This window comes from Salvelinus fontinalis, chromosome 34 (assembly GCF_029448725.1).
Source record: "Salvelinus fontinalis isolate EN_2023a chromosome 34, ASM2944872v1, whole genome shotgun sequence".
NCBI classification, from domain to species: Eukaryota; Metazoa; Chordata; class Actinopteri; order Salmoniformes; family Salmonidae; genus Salvelinus; species Salvelinus fontinalis.
In genome coordinates, this window is record NC_074698.1 from 37201587 (window position 1) to 37221428 (window position 19842).

General features: G+C 43.8%; 1 protein-coding gene across 7 annotated transcripts in view; it reads left to right on the forward strand.

Annotated features, from left to right (window-relative positions):
- The window catches only part of LOC129833807 (septin-9-like), a 148901-nt gene that overhangs the window by 97174 nt on the left and 31885 nt on the right, over window positions 1-19842 (forward strand). The window contains exon 1 of one of the 7 annotated variants that reach the window (XM_055898618.1): window positions 13125-13210. The exons of 5 other annotated variants lie outside the window; for them this stretch is intronic. The gene's annotated coding sequence lies outside the window, so the exon portion shown is untranslated. Of the gene's footprint in view, window positions 1-13124; window positions 13211-13290; window positions 13385-19842 lie in introns of those variants that run through there. One more of the 7 variants, XM_055898619.1, reaches the window with a different exon arrangement.

The following is a 19842-nucleotide window of genomic DNA, read 5'->3' on the forward strand; positions in this document are numbered from 1 at the left end:
TGATGAACCAAACTACCCAGTAGTAGACTAGGGGTCAGCATGATGAACCAAACTACCCAGTAGTATACTAGGGGTCAGCCTGATGAAACAAACAGTCCAGTAGTAGACTAGGGGTCAGTCTGATGAAACAAACAGTCTAGTAGTAGACTAGGGGTCAGCCTGATGAAACAAACAGTCCAGTAGTAGACTAGGGGTCAGTCTGATGAACCAAACTACCCAGTAGTAGACTAGGGGTCAGCCTGATGAAACAAACAGTCCAGTAGTAGACTAGGGGTCAGTCTGATGAAGCAAACAGTCTAGTAGTAGACTAGGGGTCAGTCTGATGAAACAAACAGTCCAGTAGTAGACTAGGGGTCAGCCTGATGAAACAAACAGCCCAGTAGTAGACTAGGGGTCAGCCTGATGAAACAAACAGTCCAGTAGTAGACTAGGGGTCAGCCTGATGAAACAAACCGTCTAGTAGTAGACTAGGGGTCAGCCTGATGAAACAAACAGTCCAGTAGTAGACTAGGGGTCAGCCTGATGAAACAAACAGTCTAGTAGTAGACTAGGGGTCAGCCTGATGAAACAAACAGTCTAGTAATAGACTAGGGGTCAGCCTGATGAAACAAACTACCCAGTAGTAGACTAGGGGTCAGCCTGATGAAACAAACAGTCCAGTAGTAGACTAGGGGTCAGCCTGATGAAACAAACAGCCCAGTAGTAGACTAGGGGTCAGCCTGATGAAACAAACAGTCCAGTAGTAGACTAGGGGTCAGCCTGATGAAACAAACAGTCTAGTAGTAGACTAGGGGTCAGCCTGTTGAAACAAACAGTCCAGTAGTAGACTAGGGGTCAGCCTGATGAAACAAACAGTCCAGTAATAGACTAGGGGTCAGCCTGATGAAACAAACAGTCTAGTAGTAGACTAGGGGTCAGCCTGATGAAACAAACAGCCCAGTAGTAGACTAGGGGTCAGTCTGATGAAACAAACAGTCCAGTAATAGACTAGGGGTCAGCCTGATGAAACAAACAGTCTAGTAGTAGACTAGGGGTCAGCCTGATGAAACAAACAGTCCAGTAGTAGACTAGGGGTCAGCCTGATGAAACAAACAGCCCAGTAGTAGACTAGGGGTCAGCCTGATGAAACAAACAGCCCAGTAGTAGACTAGGGGTCAGCCTGATGAAACAAACAGTCTAGTAGTAGACTAGGGGTCAGTCTGATGAAACAAACAGTCTAGTAGTAGACTAGGGGTCAGTCTGATGAAACAAACAGCCCAGTAGTAGACTAGGGGTCAGCCGGATGAACCAAACTACCCAGTAGTAGACTAGGGGTCAGCCTGATGAACCAAACTACTCAGTAGTAGACTAGGGGTCAGTCTGATGAAACAAACAGCCCAATAGTAGACTAGGGGTCAGCCTGATGAACCAAACTACCCAGTAGTAGACTAGGGGTCAGCCTGATGAAACAAACAGTCTAGTAGTAGACTAGGGGTCAGCCTGATGAAACAAACAGTCTAGTAGTAGACTAGGGGCCAGTCTGATGAAACAAACAGTCCAGTAGTAGACTAGGGGTCAGCCTGATGAAACAAACAGTCCAGTAGTAGACTAGGGGTCAGCCTGATGAAACAAACAGTCTAGTAGTAGACTAGGGGTCAGTCTGATGAACCAAACTACCCAGTAGTAGACTAGGGGTCAGCCTGATGAAACAAACAGTCCAGTAGTAGACTAGGGGTCAGTCTGATGAAACAAACAGTCTAGTAGTAGACTAGGGGTCAGTCTGATGAAACAAACAGTCCAGTAGTAGACTAGGGGTCAGCCTGATGAAACAAACAGCCCAGTAGTAGACTAGGGGTCAGCCTGATGAAACAAACAGTCCAGTAGTAGACTAGGGGTCAGCCTAATGAAACAAACAGTCTAGTAGTAGACTAGGGGTCAGCCTGATGAAACAAACAGTCCAGTAGTAGACTAGGGGTCAGCCTGATGAAACAAACAGTCTAGTAGTAGACTAGGGGTCAGCCTGATGAAACAAACAGTCTAGTAATAGACTAGGGGTCAGCCTGATGAAACAAACTACCCAGTAGTAGACTAGGGGTCAGCCTGATGAAACAAACAGTCCAGTAGTAGACTAGGGGTCAGCCTGATGAAACAAACAGCCCAGTAGTAGACTAGGGGTCAGCCTGATGAAACAAACAGTCCAGTAGTAGACTAGGGGTCAGCCTGATGAAACAAACAGTCTAGTAGTAGACTAGGGGTCAGCCTGATGAAACAAACAGTCCAGTAGTAGACTAGGGGTCAGCCTGATGAAACAAACAGTTTAGTAGTAGACTAGGGGTCAGCCTGATGAAACAAACAGCCCAGTAGTAGACTAGGGGTCAGTCTGATGAAACAAACAGTCTAGTAGTAGACTAGGGGTCAGTCTGATGAAACAAAGAGCCCAGTAGTAGACTAGGGGTCAGTCTGATGAAACAAACAGTCTAGTAGTAGACTAGGGGTCAGTCTGATGAAACAAACAGCCCAGTAGTAGACTAGGGGTCAGTCTGATGAAACAAACAGTCCAGTAGTAGACTAGGGGTCAGCATGATGAAACAAACAGTCTAGTAGTAGACTAGGGGTCAGTCTGATGAAACAAACAGCCCAGTAGTAGACTAGGGGTCAGTCTGATGAAACAAACAGTCCAGTAGTAGACTAGGGGTCAGCCTGATGAAACAAACAGTCTAGTAGTAGACTAGGGGTCAGTCTGATGAAACAAACAGTCTAGTAGTAGACTAGGGGTCAGCATGATGAAACAAACAGTCTAGTAGTAGACTAGGGGTCAGTCTGATGAAACAAACAGCCCAGTAGTAGACTAGGGGTCAGTCTGATGAAACAAACAGTCCAGTAGTAGACTAGGGGTCAGCCTGATGAAACAAACAGTCTAGTAGTAGACTAGGGGTCAGCATGATGAAACAAACAGTCCAGTAGTAGACTAGGGGTCAGCATGATGAAACAAACAGTCTAGTAGTAGACTAGGGGTCAGCCTGATGAAACAAACAGCCCAGTAGTAGACTAGGGGTCAGCCTGATGAAACAAACAGTCTAGTAGTAGACTAGGGGTCAGTCTGATGAAACAAACAGTCCAGTAGTAGACTAGGGGTCAGCCTGATGAAACAAACAGTCCAGTAGTAGACTAGGGGTCAGCCTGATGAAACAAACAGTCTAGTAGTAGACTAGGGGTCAGTCTGATGAAACAAACAGTCCAGTAGTAGACTAGGGGTCAGCCTGATGAAACAAACAGTCTAGTAGTAGACTAGGGGTCAGCCTGATGAAACAAACAGTCTAGTAGTAGACTAGGGGTCAGTCTGATGAACCAAACAGTCCAGTAGTAGACTACGGGTCAGCCTGATGAACCAAACAGTCCAGTAATCCCCTCCATGTAGCCTAACTCACACACATACAAAGTATACTAATTAAGAAAATACATATTTGATTATCTGATTGATCAATTCATGTTTTACTTGTATTGTGTTTTGGTGGTCTGGTTTTCATATAAGCCCGGTTGGGCTCCCAACCTTACCTGCACAACGTTTTCCCCCTGTTCTTTATTAGTACGGTTTATGTGTTTCAATTGTTTTCTTTGGTGCAAATAAATAAAACCTAAAACAGTCCCAGAAAAAGAAAAAACACTTCTACAGATAGCATCGCCACAGACAAAGATAACTGGTACAGAAGAAAATAACACTTTAGAATGTTGATACACACCCCACATACAGTACCTGTTGGTTTCTCCAGTGACATTAACACCTCAACAAAACAGCATCCCATTGGTGCAGCTCTAACAACAACCAGTAGGAGATGCTGTTACACAGGTCTTTATCTCTTCCAGACTCAGGTAAATGGGTAGGTATTCCACACAGGTCTTTATCTCTTCCAGACTCAGGTAAATGGGTAGGTATTCCACACAGGTCTTTATCTCTTCCAGACTCAGGTAAATGTGTAGGTGTTCCACACAGGTCTTTATCTCTTCCAGACTCAGGTAAATGTGTAGGTGTTCCACACAGGTCTTTATCTCTTCCAGACTCAGGTAAAAGTGTAGGTGTTCCACACAGGTCTTTATCTCTTCCAGACTCAGGTAAATGGGTAGGTGTTCCACACAGGTCTTTATCTCTTCCAGACTCAGGTAAATGGGTAGGTGTTCCACACAGGTCTTTATCTCTTCCAGACTCAGGTAAATGGGTAGGTGTTCCACACAGGTCTTTATCTCTTCCAGACTCAGGTAAATGGGTAGGTGTTCCACACAGGTCTTTATCTCTTCCAGACTCAGGTAAATGGATAGGTATTTTCCACAGGTGGTTACCTCTCCCAGACTTGGGTAACTAGGCAGGTATTCTCCACTGTCTGTAAGAGATTACATTACACTTCTTATACATGACTTGACAAAGGCGTATGTCCTGTCCTGTAACATTTATGTCAACAGCTTTGTGACACAAGGGACGTCCTGATCGTATCGCAGCGTAGCCCTGTTGTCTTGATGTTGTCATAGCAATACGATAGCTCACAACATTGCCATCCCACTGTATAGATATCTCTGTGAAGGACATCCCCTGTCCACTCCATCTGCTTTGTCAGTAAACGTTTGGTCAGATTGTGGATCAGTTATACCACAGTGCTGGCCTGAAGAAGGCACAGTGATGACGAAACGTTGGTGTTTTTTTTTTAACCCAATAAATGACTGGGAGGTAATAGATATGGAGTGTGTGACTCTGTTTTTATAGCTTCCAGTTTATTCTCTGTTAATCAGCACCTCTACACTAAATCATTTTCTCTGGGTGTGTGCCAGCTCATGCTTTTTATTAGACTGTTGGCTATGTATATACAGTACAGTACATACTTCATCTATGTTGCTAATAGAAATACAGGAGCAAACATACAAGGTGGGGGATTTCCTTTCTATTACAATTTATTATATAATAAAATAATAATACTTTTTTGGTACTTTTTAACCCTTTTTCTTCCCAATTTCGTGATATCTAATTGGTAGTTACAGATTTGTCCCATTGCTGCAACTTCTGTACGGACTTGCGAAGGTCGAGAGTACAGTAGAGGTCGACCGATTAGGATTTTTCTACGCCGATACCGATTATTGGAGGACCAAAAAAAGCCAATATCGATTTAATCGGTTTTATTTTTTCAATTGAATTTAAAAAATATATATATTTGTAATAATGACAATTACAACAATACAGAATTAACACTTTTATTTTAACTTAATATAATACAAAAATACAATAAATTTAGTCTCAAATAAATAATGATACATTTTCAATTTGGTTTAAATAATGCAAAAATGCAGTGTTGGAGAAAAAAGTAAAAGTGCAATATGTGCCATGTAAAAAAGCTAACGTTTAAGTTCCTTGCTCAGAACATGAGAACATATGAAAGCTGGTGGTTACTTTTATCATGAGTCTTCAATATTCCCAGGTAAGAAGGTTAGGTTGTAGTTATTATAGGACTATTTCTCTCTATACCATTTGTATTTCAAAGATACCATTTGTATATACCTTTGACTATTGGATGTTCTTATAGGCACTATAGTATTGCCAGCCTAATCTCTGGAGTTGATAGGCTTGAAGTCATTAACAGCGTTGTGCTTCAAGCATTGCGAAGAGCTGCTGGCAAACGCAGGAAAGTGCTGTTTGAATAATCGCTTACGAGCCTGCTGCTGCCTACCACCAATCAAACATCAAATCATAGACTTAATTATAATATAATTAACACACAGAAATATGAGCCTTTGGTCATTAATATGGTCAAATGCGGAAACTATAATTTCAAAAACAAAACGTTTATTCTTTCAGTGAAATACGGAACCGTACCGTATTTTATAGAACGAGTGGCATCCCTAAGTCTAAATATTGCTCTTACATTGCACAACCTTCAATATTATGTCAAATTCAGGCAAATTAATGATGGTCTTTGTTAGGAAGAAATGGTCTTCACAGAGTTTGCAATGAGCCAGGCGGCCCAAACTGCTGCATATACCCTGACTCTGCTTGCACTGAACGCAAGAGAAGTGACACAATTTCCATAGTTAATATTGCCTGCTAACATGAATTTCTTAACTAAATATGCAGGTTTAAAAAAATATACTTGTGTATTGATTTTAAGAAAGGCTGTGATTTGATGATAAATTAACAGGCACTGCATTGATTATATGCAATTCCTGAACAAGCTAGATAAACTAGTAATATCATCAACCATGTGTAGTTAACTAGTAATTATGTTAAGATTGATTGTTTTTATAAGATAAGTTTAATACTAGCTAGCAACTTACCTTGGCTCCTTGCTGCACTCACATAACAGGTGGTCAGCCTGCCACGCTGTCTCCTCGTGGAGTGCAATGTAATCGGCCATAATTGGTGTCCAAAAATGCTGATTACCGATTGAAAACTTGAAATCGCCCGAATTAATCGGCCATGCTGTTTAATCGGTCGACCTCTAGTCGAGAGCCATGCGTCCTCCGAAACACGACCTGCCAAGCCGCACTGCTTCTTGACACACTACTCGCTTAACCCGGGAGCCATCCGCACCAATGTGTCGGAGGAAACACCGTACAGCTGGCGACTGAAGTCAGAGTGCATGCGCCCCGGCGCCACAAGGAGTTGCTAGAGCGTGATGGGACAAGGACGTCCCAGTTGGCCAAACCCTCACCTAACCCAGACGACGCTGGGAAAATTGTGTGCCACCTCATGGGTCTCCCGGTCACGGCCAGCTGCAACACAGCCTGGGATCGAACCCGGATCTGTAGTGACGCCTATAGAACTGCGATGCAGTGCCTCAGACCGCTGCGCCACTTGGGAGGCCCAGTATTTTGTTTATTCTTTAGTTTCTTGTCCCCAGCATCTGTGAGTTTGTTGTTCTTTACTTCCACTACTTTGGTAATGTATACATACTTGACTAAAGGTGTGGAGAGATGGTTTGGGACCAGCAGCAAGCCCGAGCCAGGCAGTAGTGTTTTTATACAGAGGGAAAGTCAGTAAGGTAAGGTCTGGAGAAACTAGAACAGACCTTCCCATTCAAGTTAATGTCATTCTAGTTCAATGGTCTGCTCTACGTAACTCAGCTCTATGGGATGGTTCACTGTAGTGCTCTGCTGGGTTTATATCAGCATGTTAAAGGAAGTACTTCCTCCTTTCTCAGAGCTCTGCGCCCATATGACACCCCTATACACACACACACACACACACACACACACACACACACACACACACACACACACACACACACACACACACACACACACACACACACACACACACACACACACACACGATTTCCTGTCTTTTCTTGTATTTTCTGACAGGAGGGCCCAGAGGGATATACTGCTGAGGTAAAATAAGTGTTTTAGTTAAAAATGAACCCCAGGAAGCTTTGTATTTCTGGTGGTTAATTAAATTCCCACGTCTTTCACATTGACGACAATAGAGGGCATTAGCTGATTCTGTTCCCACTGTACACTAAACGTTCTACTTTCTAACGTAGGCCTAGAGGTTTCTAGAAATTCCCCAACCTTATTCATTATCATCTAAAACTCAAAACTGATGCTAGATCAGCACTTATACTCAGACACTTACGGGCCCAACTACATTGGAACTTGACTTATCTCTTCGAAAGGGATTATTGGTGTTAAAGAATGTAGTGAAGGTGTAGAATGACTACAATGCAGACAGGACTCAACATAACTGCTTTCCCACTAAAATGTGCGTGAGCCAGCCTTCACATGCCCTTATTTTGGGTTTCCCCGTATACTGTATGGGAACAATAGTTGTCCTGTTTGGTCTCTCAGTCTTCTCCTTTCTCTCCTTCTCTCTCCGTCCTCCTGAGGCGGCCCACTGAATACTCAGCCTTCAGTCTGGAAACCTGTGGGACACAAGCTGGCTATTCACGTCGGTCCTTTTCTCCTCTCAATCTCTCTCCACAAACACACACACACTTCAATCAGGCTATTCACTTTGTGCTCTTTCTCACACTCCTCTTCTCGCAGTGTGTACATCCCACCTACACAGACTGGAGAAATGGTCTGGAACTGGTTTCCTACTCCTGTGATGTGGCACTGTTCCTCTATCTGCTCTCTGTGTATTTCAGCTAGGTGTATATTTGCTTGAAATTCAGTCACCGGTAATAAGATGCATGTAATCTGATATTTGGCTGAACATTTCTGATTGGAACCATAGTTGAACAAACCAAATGTGATTTGAAACACTGAAAAGGCCATGTTTCTTCAATCTATACGTTGTGTTTGTGTGGTCTGAAAGCCCCGCTGCAGCACACGCACGGAGAGGTCAGCCAAGCAGCTCTCCACTGTCCCTGCCAAGACCCGGCTCCATCTTGGCTCCATCTAGCCCAGTAACATCAGCCCACAGGGCCCCTGCTGTTGGGTTTCTGGCACTGCGTCTCCGTCAAACGAAGACCTTTTATCTTGGAAAGCCCATGTTCTCCACAGGGCAGCCACTCAAATGGAGTCGATACTGAAGGCACGAGCCAAGTTGTGCCGATCAAACAAATTATGGTTGGCTTTAGCTCTGGCATCACTCTGTGTGTTCACAGTCCGTTTGGAGTCAAAGATGTTTAGGAGAGACTGTTGGACTTATTTTGGGATGCAGTTTTTGCTAATGAGAAAAACACGTGTCGTTCAATGTCTGATCATACAATAAGATGATGTCCCTCTACTATGTCCTTCAGTTGGGCCTCTCTGCTGGCATCTCTGCTTTCAGTTAGGATACAGCTAGCCTGGTCCCAGATCAGTTTGTGCTGTCTTGCCAACTATGGCCTTTGAAGTAGACGAGACTGCACAAACAGATCTTGGACCAGGTTTGGTTAGGATATAGCTGGTTTGATATTTAGTGACTCTGACTTCAGTAGGCTTGGCTGGGATGAATTAGGGATGTGAATCTCTGGGGAGGTCGGAGGAGGAATGGTGGTGGGGGGTGGATGAGCAGTGCGTTAGCCTTGTTCCCACTGCAGAAATACAGTGTGTTATCAATGTTGAGGGTGTAGTAATGTACAGAATAGAGCCAATCCTTCCACAGTCCTCTGGGCCCCAGGGACCCCTGCTAGATGCTCGGCTATGAAGAGATGACAGAGAGGGGATAGATGGAGAGAACAGAGGAATGAAAAAGAGACAAGCCTGGAAAGAGGGGCCAAGTTTTGAGTGGAAAGCTAGACTTCGAGAAGTGAGGGGAGGGTTGTACAGTACAACATTTTGTCTTTAAGATTCAGTCTTCTCAGAACTTTACAGCAGGACAACACTGAGCAGCTCCACTGGCAAACAAGACAAGGACACACTGAGTTTTGTAAGTACTCTCTGTGTGTGTGTGTGTGTGTGTGTGTGTGTGTGTGTGTGTGTGTGTGTGTGTGTGTGTGTGTGTGTGTGTGTGTGTGTGTGTGTGTGTGTGTGTGTGTGTGTGTGTGTGTGTGTGTGTGTGCGTGTGCGTGCGTGTTTGCTTGCTTGTGGGCACGACTCTGCCTAGCAAATGGTCAACATTAGAGCCAAGTCAAAATTCTTTCTGTAATTCAGTGGAAAAAGGGAACAGACACTGATGGCATGTTACCATGTTTACCTAAAGTAACGCGTCTGGGCTGACAGACAGGGAAGAACTCTCTTGCTCCAGTACTCTCTCTCCCTCTTGCTCCAGTACTCTCTCTCCCTCTTGCTCCAGTACTCTCTCTCCCTCTTGCTCCAGTACTCTCTCTCTCTCTCTCTTTCTCCTACTCTCTCTCTCTCTCTCTTTCTCCTACTCTCTCTCTCTCTCTCTCTCTCCTACTCTCTCTCTCCTACTCTCTCTCTCTCCTACTCTCTCTCTCTCCTACTCTCTCTCTCTCCTACTCTCTCCCTCTTGCTCCAGTATTCTCTCTCTCTCTCTCCCTCCCTCTTGCTCCAGTACACTCTCTCTCTCTCTCTCTCTCTCGCTCTAGTACACTCTCTCTCTCTCTCTCTCGCTCTAGTACACTCTCTCTCTCTCTCTCTCTCGCTCTCTCTCGCTAAGCGCTTTTGTTTTCCTGTAAAAGTTGTATAGTGCTCTCTCTCCCTCTCTTTGACTTGTCCTGTCTAATGGATAGTGATGAGAGTTACTGTTGTGTTGGAGGGACCCAGGGGGCTCTGGTTACGGAGGAATCTTCAATCTGCACATGCTCAGTCTACACTACCCTGGTACTGACCGGATCAATCTGGCACAGCGCTTAGCAACACAGCTGGGAAAGCTTCAGCGAATGGGTGTCTCTAAAACTCTCAGAAAAGACAGCGACGCTGTGATGAAGTCAAACTTGTGCTCCCCCGAAAACCACAGAACTCTCTGACGGTTTATCTACTTAGCGGTCCCCTCTTTAAACATAGTTTCTCTGCATTTACTGATTTATACACACACACACAATACAGGGCTTTGAAATAGGGCGCCTGTAGTTAGAGAATTCAGGGCTTCTTATGAACATTGTAAAACGGACTAAATACACCCAGGATTTATTTTTTTATGTTGATACGTGATCGCCCCTCTGACCCCGAGCAGGAAGTGGGGAGCTGGCTGGGTGTGTGTTGAGGGTGTGTGTTGAGGGAGTATTAGGCTAGAGTAAGTCACTGTGTAAACTGGCTCCCTAATGGCACCTTATTCCCTATGTAGTGCACTACTTTTGACCAGAGCCCTATGGGAATTGGGTGCCATTTGGCACGCAGTCTAATAGTTAGGTGGATGTGGGTTCTTCAGGGCTAGTGTGTGAGGCTTGCACATATACTGGGACATGTCATGAATCTACAACCATGGCATTTTTGGGGGAGATTTTGGTCATCTGTCCAAGGTTACTTTTTCCAGTTGCTCACTTTCTCCTCCTGTTCAGAGAAAACATTCAGCTTCTTACATAAATTACCCTAAGACTTTTCACAAAGTACAGACTCAGTCATTTCACTCGACCAGCAAGGTTTGTGATGAATGAAACCAAATAAAGCCATCCATCCAGAAACAGTAGTTGCTGTAAAAACGAATGAGGTATTTGGTTAAATGTGAAAATGTGATCCCTTTCAGCCTAAAAAAACTCAGGTGATGGATTGCAGGTGTGTGTGTTAGACATGTGGTGCTTTAGCCCCTGGTAGGTATATAATTTCACTTCCTGTGTGGCCAGAAACACAGCTGTTTCCTTTGCTCTTTAATCACAGACAACCAGTTGTATCAAAGAACCTCCTGAGACATACCTCTCCCTGGAGCAGTATGTACACCACTGCAGTAGAAACTAGAACCACTGTAGAAACTAGAACCACTGTAGAAACTAGAACCACTGTAGAAACTAGAACCACTGTAGAAACTAGAACCAACTGAGACATACCTCTCCCTGGAGCAGTATGTATACCACTGCAGTAAAACCTAGAACCACAGTTGAACCTAGAACCACTGTAGAACCTAGAACCACTGTAGAAACTAGAACCACTGTAGAACTGGGATTTAAAGGGAGCAACTCTCCTTTAATCTTTAATGATCAAGGATTAAAGAGACACTCCTGAATGTTTGTTTTAGCCGAACAGCAGCCCCACTGAGTGGTTTGTCAATGCCATAAAGCTGAGAGATGGGGCTATGGTGGTAAAATTGTGGTCAAAAAGAATTACAAGATGTTATCCCTTTCTCGGTATGGACACAGTGTTGCATCACGTAAACCTGCTACACAGTTACAGTACTAAATATTTAACCTACTTCTCAATCCTCCTCATCCATTGTTGGATGTAGCTCCCACAATAGCAAGTAAACACATGTCATCATGTTTATTTGGGCCTGCTAGTCCTCTGGTATGTGTTGTGGAATGATTGGGATCCTGTGAATTCCAGGAACAAAGGGCTGGAGCAGGTCATTGGAGGGTTGTAAATCAGGGACAGACAGGAGAACCAGGGAGATGGACGGGCTGGCTTCTCTCAAACCTGTGGCCAGAGGCTAGGGGGAAGGGAAGGATGAGGGGTAGAGGAGCAGGGACGGTGTGTCTACGCACACACACACACACACACACACACACACACACACACACACACACACACACACACACACAAATGGCTAGGCGCCAGCCGAACCGAAGCATGTGCAAGCCTTAAGAATGAGTGTGCTCTCATACTCCCTTAAACGAACTTTGCTTGAAAAACAAACAAGATAAAAGTGGCAATAGTACTGTTTGTCCATCTTGAGATGCCGTAGCCAGTACACACTTCCTCCAAATGGTCAGAATTAATCTAAGATAACTCAGATTTAGATTTTTGTTGCGTATTTGTACATCTAACTAAGATGTTTGGTGCAGTATTTCTGAAGTAATTTTTTTAAACATGAAAACAAGTCGTCTAGCGTTGAATGACAATAAACACTTAATTGAAGAATCCCTACTGTTGACCAATAACCGACCAATGTGCATAGATTTCAGCTCACGACCTTCAGCTTGCCTCGAGATAATATTGTGTGCACGAACAGCAGAAAAAACCCTTGCCAAAGACCAAAATCAACAAAAACGTCACAAAATGTCATAATATAATATATATACATACATAATATACAGTACCAGTCAAAAGTTTGGACACACCTACTCATTCAAGGGTTTTTCTTTATTTTTACTATTTTCTACATTGTAGAATAATAGTGAAGACATAAACTATGAAATAGCCCATATGGAATCATGTTGTAACCAAAAAAGTGTTAAACATATATTTGAGATTCTTCAAAGTAGCCACCCTTTGCCTTGATTACAGCTTTGCACACTCTTGGCATTCTCTCAAACAGCTTCATGAGGTAGTCACCTGGAATGCATTTCAATTAACAGGTGTGCCTTGTTAAGTTAATTTGTGGAATTTCTTTCCTTCTTAATGCGTTTGAGCCAATCAGTTGTGTTGCAAAAAGGTTGGGTTGGTATACAGAAGATAACCCCATATTATGGCATGAACAGCTCAAATAAGCAAATAGAAACAAAGAAATAAAAACCCTGGAATGAATAGGTATGTTTTTTGACTGATACTGTATGCACAAACTATTCCCAACTGTTTCAGATGGGAAGCATGAGAAGCGTTTATCCTCTCTGTTGAAGATGTTTCATGTTGAGGGGAGGGTGGTGTGAGTGAGAGGGGGGTGTGGCATGCCTGTGGTCCAGTGTCACATGGTGAGGTGGGAGGGGCCGTGGGGTTCCTCGGTGACTGGACTGGCTCTCACTAGGGGGCTGCTCTTCAGCACGGGACAACACACACGGTGAGTTTGCGGTTCTGCCTCCCTCGCAGTGTGTACTGTGTGTGGTTTCCTTGTTCTCCCCTCTCTCTATTTCTCTGCTTTTTTTTTCTCCCTCCGTCTCTTCTAGTTTCCTGTTTGTCTGTGGTACAGTACTAGCTCTCTCTTTACTCTGCTGCCCAGGAGCACCACTACTGTGTGAGTGTGCATGTTTCTGTGTTTCTGTTAGTCTGTATTTGTTTGTCTTGATAGAAATACACTCAGATGTACTCAGGTATGACTGCAGAGGGGAATAGGCTTTCTGTGAAGTTTCTCTCTGTTGTACTGTACTCCCGGAACCTGGCATTGTTGCTGGTTCATCCTAGCTTTTCTCTGTTGTACTGAGCTCTTGGGGGTTTGGGGGGCGGAGCGGGTGAGCTCAGGGGGGGGGGGGGGGGGGGGGGTGTAAGAATTGTGTGTGTCTCTAACATGGCGTCTGCAGCTCCAGGGCCAAGCCTTGTAATCAATCCTGGGAGGTGAGGGGGCTGTTTGCATAACCACAGCACTGCTTCTCTGCTGCTGCCATGTTTCATTAAGTTTCTCTGTTTCTGCTGGGCTCTGGTTAATTTCAGCTCTCCTTTCCCCTCGTTCCGTCTTTCCTCTAACGACATGATCCACACATGGGGCTGTGTAGTGCTGGGAGGGACATTGATCCATGACACTGCTGTATTGCATACAGACCAGGTACAGAACAGGGAGAGAGGCAGAGCACTACTGTACGTGGAGGGATTTCCCCACGTGGAAACATGTGGAAAGAGGCAGATACTTTTAGTATAGGGTGTGAGACCCTGCTGTGAAGTAGTCTCCGGCCGCCCGTTCAAAGTGAAAAGTAGTCCCTGTAGTTAAAATGATGGAGTGATGTCTGGAAAGTGGAGATAGACCGAAAATAGAGTCATCTATCTCTTTCATCCCTCTCTCTTCTTTGATTGCATATTGCTGTTCTTATTGGCTGTCACAGTAAAAGCAGAACTATGGCACTGCTCTGACAATGGCTTCACTCAACCTATGTTTTGTTTAAACAGTTTTGACCCCAGCTATTTTACATAGGCATAGTTCACTGATATCAGGCAGTTAAAAATAAGCAGAATAACGGAACCGCTCTTCACCTTTGAGTCAGTCGGATCTGATTTACAGACACACTAGTTCAAAGGAGCTCTGTTTTCTGGACAGTTAAGGGCTTTGGTGCATTGCCAGGCAAGAACAGACACCGTGGCTCTTCAACAGCTGCTGATGTGATGCCGGAAAGGTCGTCATTACCTCTGCATTCTCGTGTGTGTGTGTGTGTGTGTGTGTGTTGTGTGTGTTGTGTGTGTTGTGTGTGTGTGTGTGTGTGTGTGTGTGTTAGATTCCCAGAGGTATGGTTCTGTCTGTAGACAAACTACCTGCATCTGTTAAGTGGCTTAGTATCTACTTTGCTTACATATTATTTCTTCATTTCCCCTTGGTCATGCATTTGCATACCATTATGACTGGTGGAGTATGGCATGTAGCCATGTAATGTATGTCCTTGTCTCCTGAAATGGTATGTATGAGGTCAGCGGTTTTAGTTCTGAAATGGTATGTATGAGATAATAATGTCTGTGGTTTTAGTTCTGAAATGGTATGTATGAGATAATGAGGTGTGTGGTTTTAGTTCTGAAATGGTATGTATGAGATAAGAATGTCTGTGGTTTTAGTTCTGAAATGGTATGTATGAGATAAGAATGTCTGTGGTTTTAGTTCTGAAATGGTATGTATGAGATAATGAGGTGTGTGGTTTTAGTTCTAGTGAAGGACAGTGGGTCTAGGAAGGAAGAAGGGAAGGGGTGCAGACTGGTGTGTTGTTCATAGAGCAAGGACGATACATCTAACATTACTGATACCGACCCAACCGATCATTTATCCAGGGCATTTTACTGCTATAAGTACCCTTTACTAGAGGAATGTGACGTTTTGAAATGAATTAAGTCTACAAATATGGGCGATTTCTATCCGGACAATTGATATCTACAACATTTTAAAAATAGTAGTAGTTTTAAGGCTAATATAAAAAAGTAACTGATGCACATTGTTATGAATTTAGCGTTATCGTGATAATTCATTAAATGTAGCGTGATATGGATTTTTGTCTTTATCGCCCAGCTCTAGTACTTCTGGGATATATGTGTGTATAGGGAGGGGTAGAAGGGACTTGATGCGGATTAAGGAGGGGTGCAGACTAGCAGGTTTAGGGAGAGTTGAGGGGTTGGTCATCTCTTTCGGTCTGCAGTGACGGATAGATTGGGGTCTACTGTTGATCACTGTGCTGATGGAATGATGAACGTGTGTGTGTGTGTGTTGACTTGGGCCCACGGTATTAAAGGAATGATCGACAGCACAGTGGATATGTAGAGGTCCTCACATTGAGAGAGTGAGTACGTCTGTAGACCTATAGTACCAATGTCACTTTGACTGGTATTGACATCTTCCCAGTATCACTTTACTGTGACCAGACTGTCATGAGATCCATGTAACACATCTAGATGACATCTGTCTGAAGCCTTATTTATTCACCGTTGACGTCATGTAAATGACAGAATGACATCACCTCCATAAAACATACTATGGCTGGGAATTGCTAGGGACCTCACCATCCGATATTATCATGAAACCTATGTGCCGATACAATATGTATTCGATTCTCTCCATTCTATAGGTATTGTGATTCAATTATGTGTATTGTGATTCCGTGTTCCAAACATATTGCTCACCATATGTCTGCTGCAGAGGGACAAGAAAGCCATGAGAAAACACGTGTTGATCAGTCATGGAAATGAAAGTCCAGTCCAGAGGTAACGTGTCATACAACACCAAGCTACATGATATGGGTTGCTAAGGTGGTTTGTGCAACTCCTTTGAAAGCAGTCCTCTCCCTAATTCTCTCCCCGAGGTTGTTTCTCTCTCTAGTCGTACCAGTGACTCGGGGCTGAGAGGTCAGTCAAAGGTCAGATTCTGGAACCCTGCACCCCAACACTAGCTGTCAGAGAACAGTTCCACACCGATACACTATGACCTCAGCAAAACAAACAACCGGTAGTAGCATGACCTGAAATAGGCTACTGCTAATGCTGCTGGCTAATGGCTCGTTCTCTTAGCTTCTCCGAAGAAGGCTCATAGATAATATCATTAGATGGACCTTGTTACAGTTAACATTAGGCTAATGATGACTGAGGCAGAAACAGAATGGTAACTAGGTGGAAACAGAATGGTAACTAGGCAGAAAAGGCAGAAACAGAATGGTAACTAGGTGGAAACAGAATGGTAAACAGGCAGGTTACAATTGTGCAGGTTCGGGCTAAAGACACGTCTCAACTGAAAATATAAAGATTTTTATTTTGAAGTGGACTCTTTCACTTCCATTTGAAGCTGTCTTGCTAACTCCTATAGTCAAACATGATTGGTATGACAATGGCCATAGTAGTTAGCTATACAGCACAGACTGATCTGGGAACAGGCTAAGAGGTGGTGTCGCAGGAGGAATCTACATTTGGTGTAAAGATCCTGCTCAACATCATGAGGAAATGGTCATATGCATACTTTCAGCAGACTATGCTACATATCTGACCTGAAACTAAGTGCGTGCGCGTGTACATTCATGCGTGTCTGTGTGTACCTTTGTGTCTCTCTGTGTCGATGTGTGTTTATGTACACAGGTAGATAATGTCCCTGTATTGTCTAGGCAGTTAGGGGTCCTTGCGTTGTCTGTTTCCTGTCAGAAACAGTGACGGGTCAGATAAAGAGACAGATAACAGCACTGCAGCATGACTGAATGAACCCCTCACCCCTCTGTCTGTCTAACATCACTCTGAAACACTCTGACCCCATCACTGGAAGTCTATGGTAGGTATGGGGTGCCGTTTGTAAAGTTCAATGTTTGGATGTAGGTTTTATAAGGTCGATGCACATTGTTACAATCTGAAGACGATTACACCTTAGAAATATGTTGGAGTGTTAGAACATGCCCTCTTCGTCGTTTTATGTCTTTATTGTCCATCCATTTTTAAATGAGTGTCTGAGATTGTGTCATATATTGGGCATACAGATGTGTTTGGTAAACAACTCTACACACACACACACACACACACACACAGCAGTACATATCCCCAGCATCAGGTGACAACATCTGCTTTCACAGCCCTGTGGGGTCGTAGGCCACATTCTCAGGAGACCAGAAATGGAGAGGACCCTGGGAAACGGGCTTGGCTACACAAACACACCCGCATATAAGCACCACACTTCCCCGGTTCATTTTGGGGCTTCTCTTTGGGTCTGGCTAGGGGGTATTTGTACCATAATGCAGAGTAATGCCTGGTCTTAATGCCTGGTCTTACTGGCTGGCCTCCGTACTGCTGTGTCAGCCTCTGTCATATGACGGTGACATTGTACCTGACAATGGCTTCTGTGTCAGCCTCTGTCATATGACGGTGACATTGTACCTGACAATGGCTTCTGTGTCCCAGGATCTGATGGCTCATCTGCAGTGTTGATGATGCCAGGTTTTCTTTTGTTCTTCACATGCATTGTCATCTCTTCCCCTCTTTCCTCCCTGGTTCTTGACCTGAGAAATTCATAGGAAGGAATGAAACCAGGAGTCGGTCACAACTAGTTGGACTTTCCACTGTTAGAGGAAGTCTGTTTTCTGATTTCTTGATTAATAATAGTTTGGAGTAGCATATTCAATTTGCTTTAGAAAAGAGCTTATGGACAAAATGTCATTGTAAACGTGTAGACTGGAGAGATGGCTACTCACTCTGACTATTATCATAAAGCTATAGACGACAGGCGAACTGTCTCCTGCCCTCTTTATGGATCCCTCTTTCTTTCTCTTGTTCTCTCTCTCATGAGTCTCGGAACGTGGAGAAAATGCAACAGATGTTTCTAGAGTACACTCATAAAAAGGTTTGTGACCAGCACAGTGAGGTTGGAAGTGTTGTAGTGCTTATGAATGAGCCCCATTGACATGTTTGACACGGTTCTCAGCAGCCCAGCTGTGTATACTTGTATGACACCCCCCCCATGTCATATCAGTTAGGGGATGAATGATGTCATAAACATATACACGAAACATGTAAGGCAGCACTTCATTTGCATAGTACCAAATAGATGGTTTGTAGTTGAACATCAACTGAACATCTAACTGTCAACAACATTTCAACTAACCGCAGCCCTAACCTTTTGATTAACATCATCCGACCGATGGTGAACATATCACATTGGGTTGGAAAACTGAAATAATTAGTGTTTGCACTAATTGGACAAGTTTAGGTAATGTAGTTCTTCCCTGTTTTAAAAAATGTTCTCCCTCCTGAAGACCCAATGTGTAGTAGATGCAGGGCTAGATTATAGACCGTGTAGGACAGGTGTCAAACATATGGATCTGGCCTGCGGGGAGGTTTGAGAAAAACATAAACTTTTTGGGAATATTTTAGGGCCTGCTTGTAGTTAGCTGGCTGGTAAGTGGGAATGCCCCAAGCTATGCATGGTGAGAGTAAATCACATGTATTCAGTCCCCTCTCCGCTCTTCTCCTGTCTATTCCTCTCCTCTCTCTGGTATTGGGACTTCTGTCTTTATTTACAGAGCAAAGCAACTGCACACTCTGCAATGACAGAAAAAAACATTCTTTATGGGCCATAATTGAAAACAGCATCACAACAATTCCAGTAAATCTGGAAAAGTATTTTTATTTTTTTGTGGGAATTCTAAAAGTATTTTTCTGTGGATTCTTACGAAATGCCTGTTTCATGCCAATTTCATCTTGAAGTGATGAAAATCTCAACTTAATTTTAGGTTGACACACCCTTTCACAGCAACAACCTGGCTGAAGGGTTTCAAGGGATAGGAGAGCCCACTGGAATTGGAATCTGGGGATGATTAGATGCCCATAAATGGAGAAGACACATTTCAGTTGAATGCATTGTTGTACAACTGACTAGGTATCCCCCTTTCCCTTTCCATGATAAAATGATGAGGGCCAGTTTGGGAATTTAGCCATGACATCAGGGTTAACACCCCTACTCTTAGGGTGAGTGTCACCTAAATAAAGGCATTTTAATTACATGTCCTCTTCTCTTTGCAGTGCCATGGGATCTTTAATAACCACAGTGAGTCAGGCCATCTGTTTAACATTTTTTATTTTATTTTAAATTGAACCTTTATTTAACTAGGCAAGTCAGTTAAGAACAAATGATTATTTACAATGACGGCCTACCCCAGCCATACCCAGACGACGCTGGTCCAATTGTGCGCCGCCCTATGGGATTCCCAATCACGGCCGGTTGTGATACAGCCTGGATTCGAACCAGGGTGTCTGTAGTGACGCCTCTAGCATTGAGGCCACTCGGGAAAGACTGCCATCCGAAAGACGGCACACCCCATTCAAAAGAGTAAAGTAGCCTATGTAATATAATCCACTCAGTTCCAGGAAATGATCATTAGAGGGATCCATCCATGACAACATATTGCCTACATAGTGAACCTTATGCTCCCACTGATTGCTGCTGACTGTTACTATTCAACTGACATCTGTTCTACTCAGAAACATTGATAACTCTCCCTACGAATACCCTGTTTATAATGCATTACAATCACATAAAGCTGC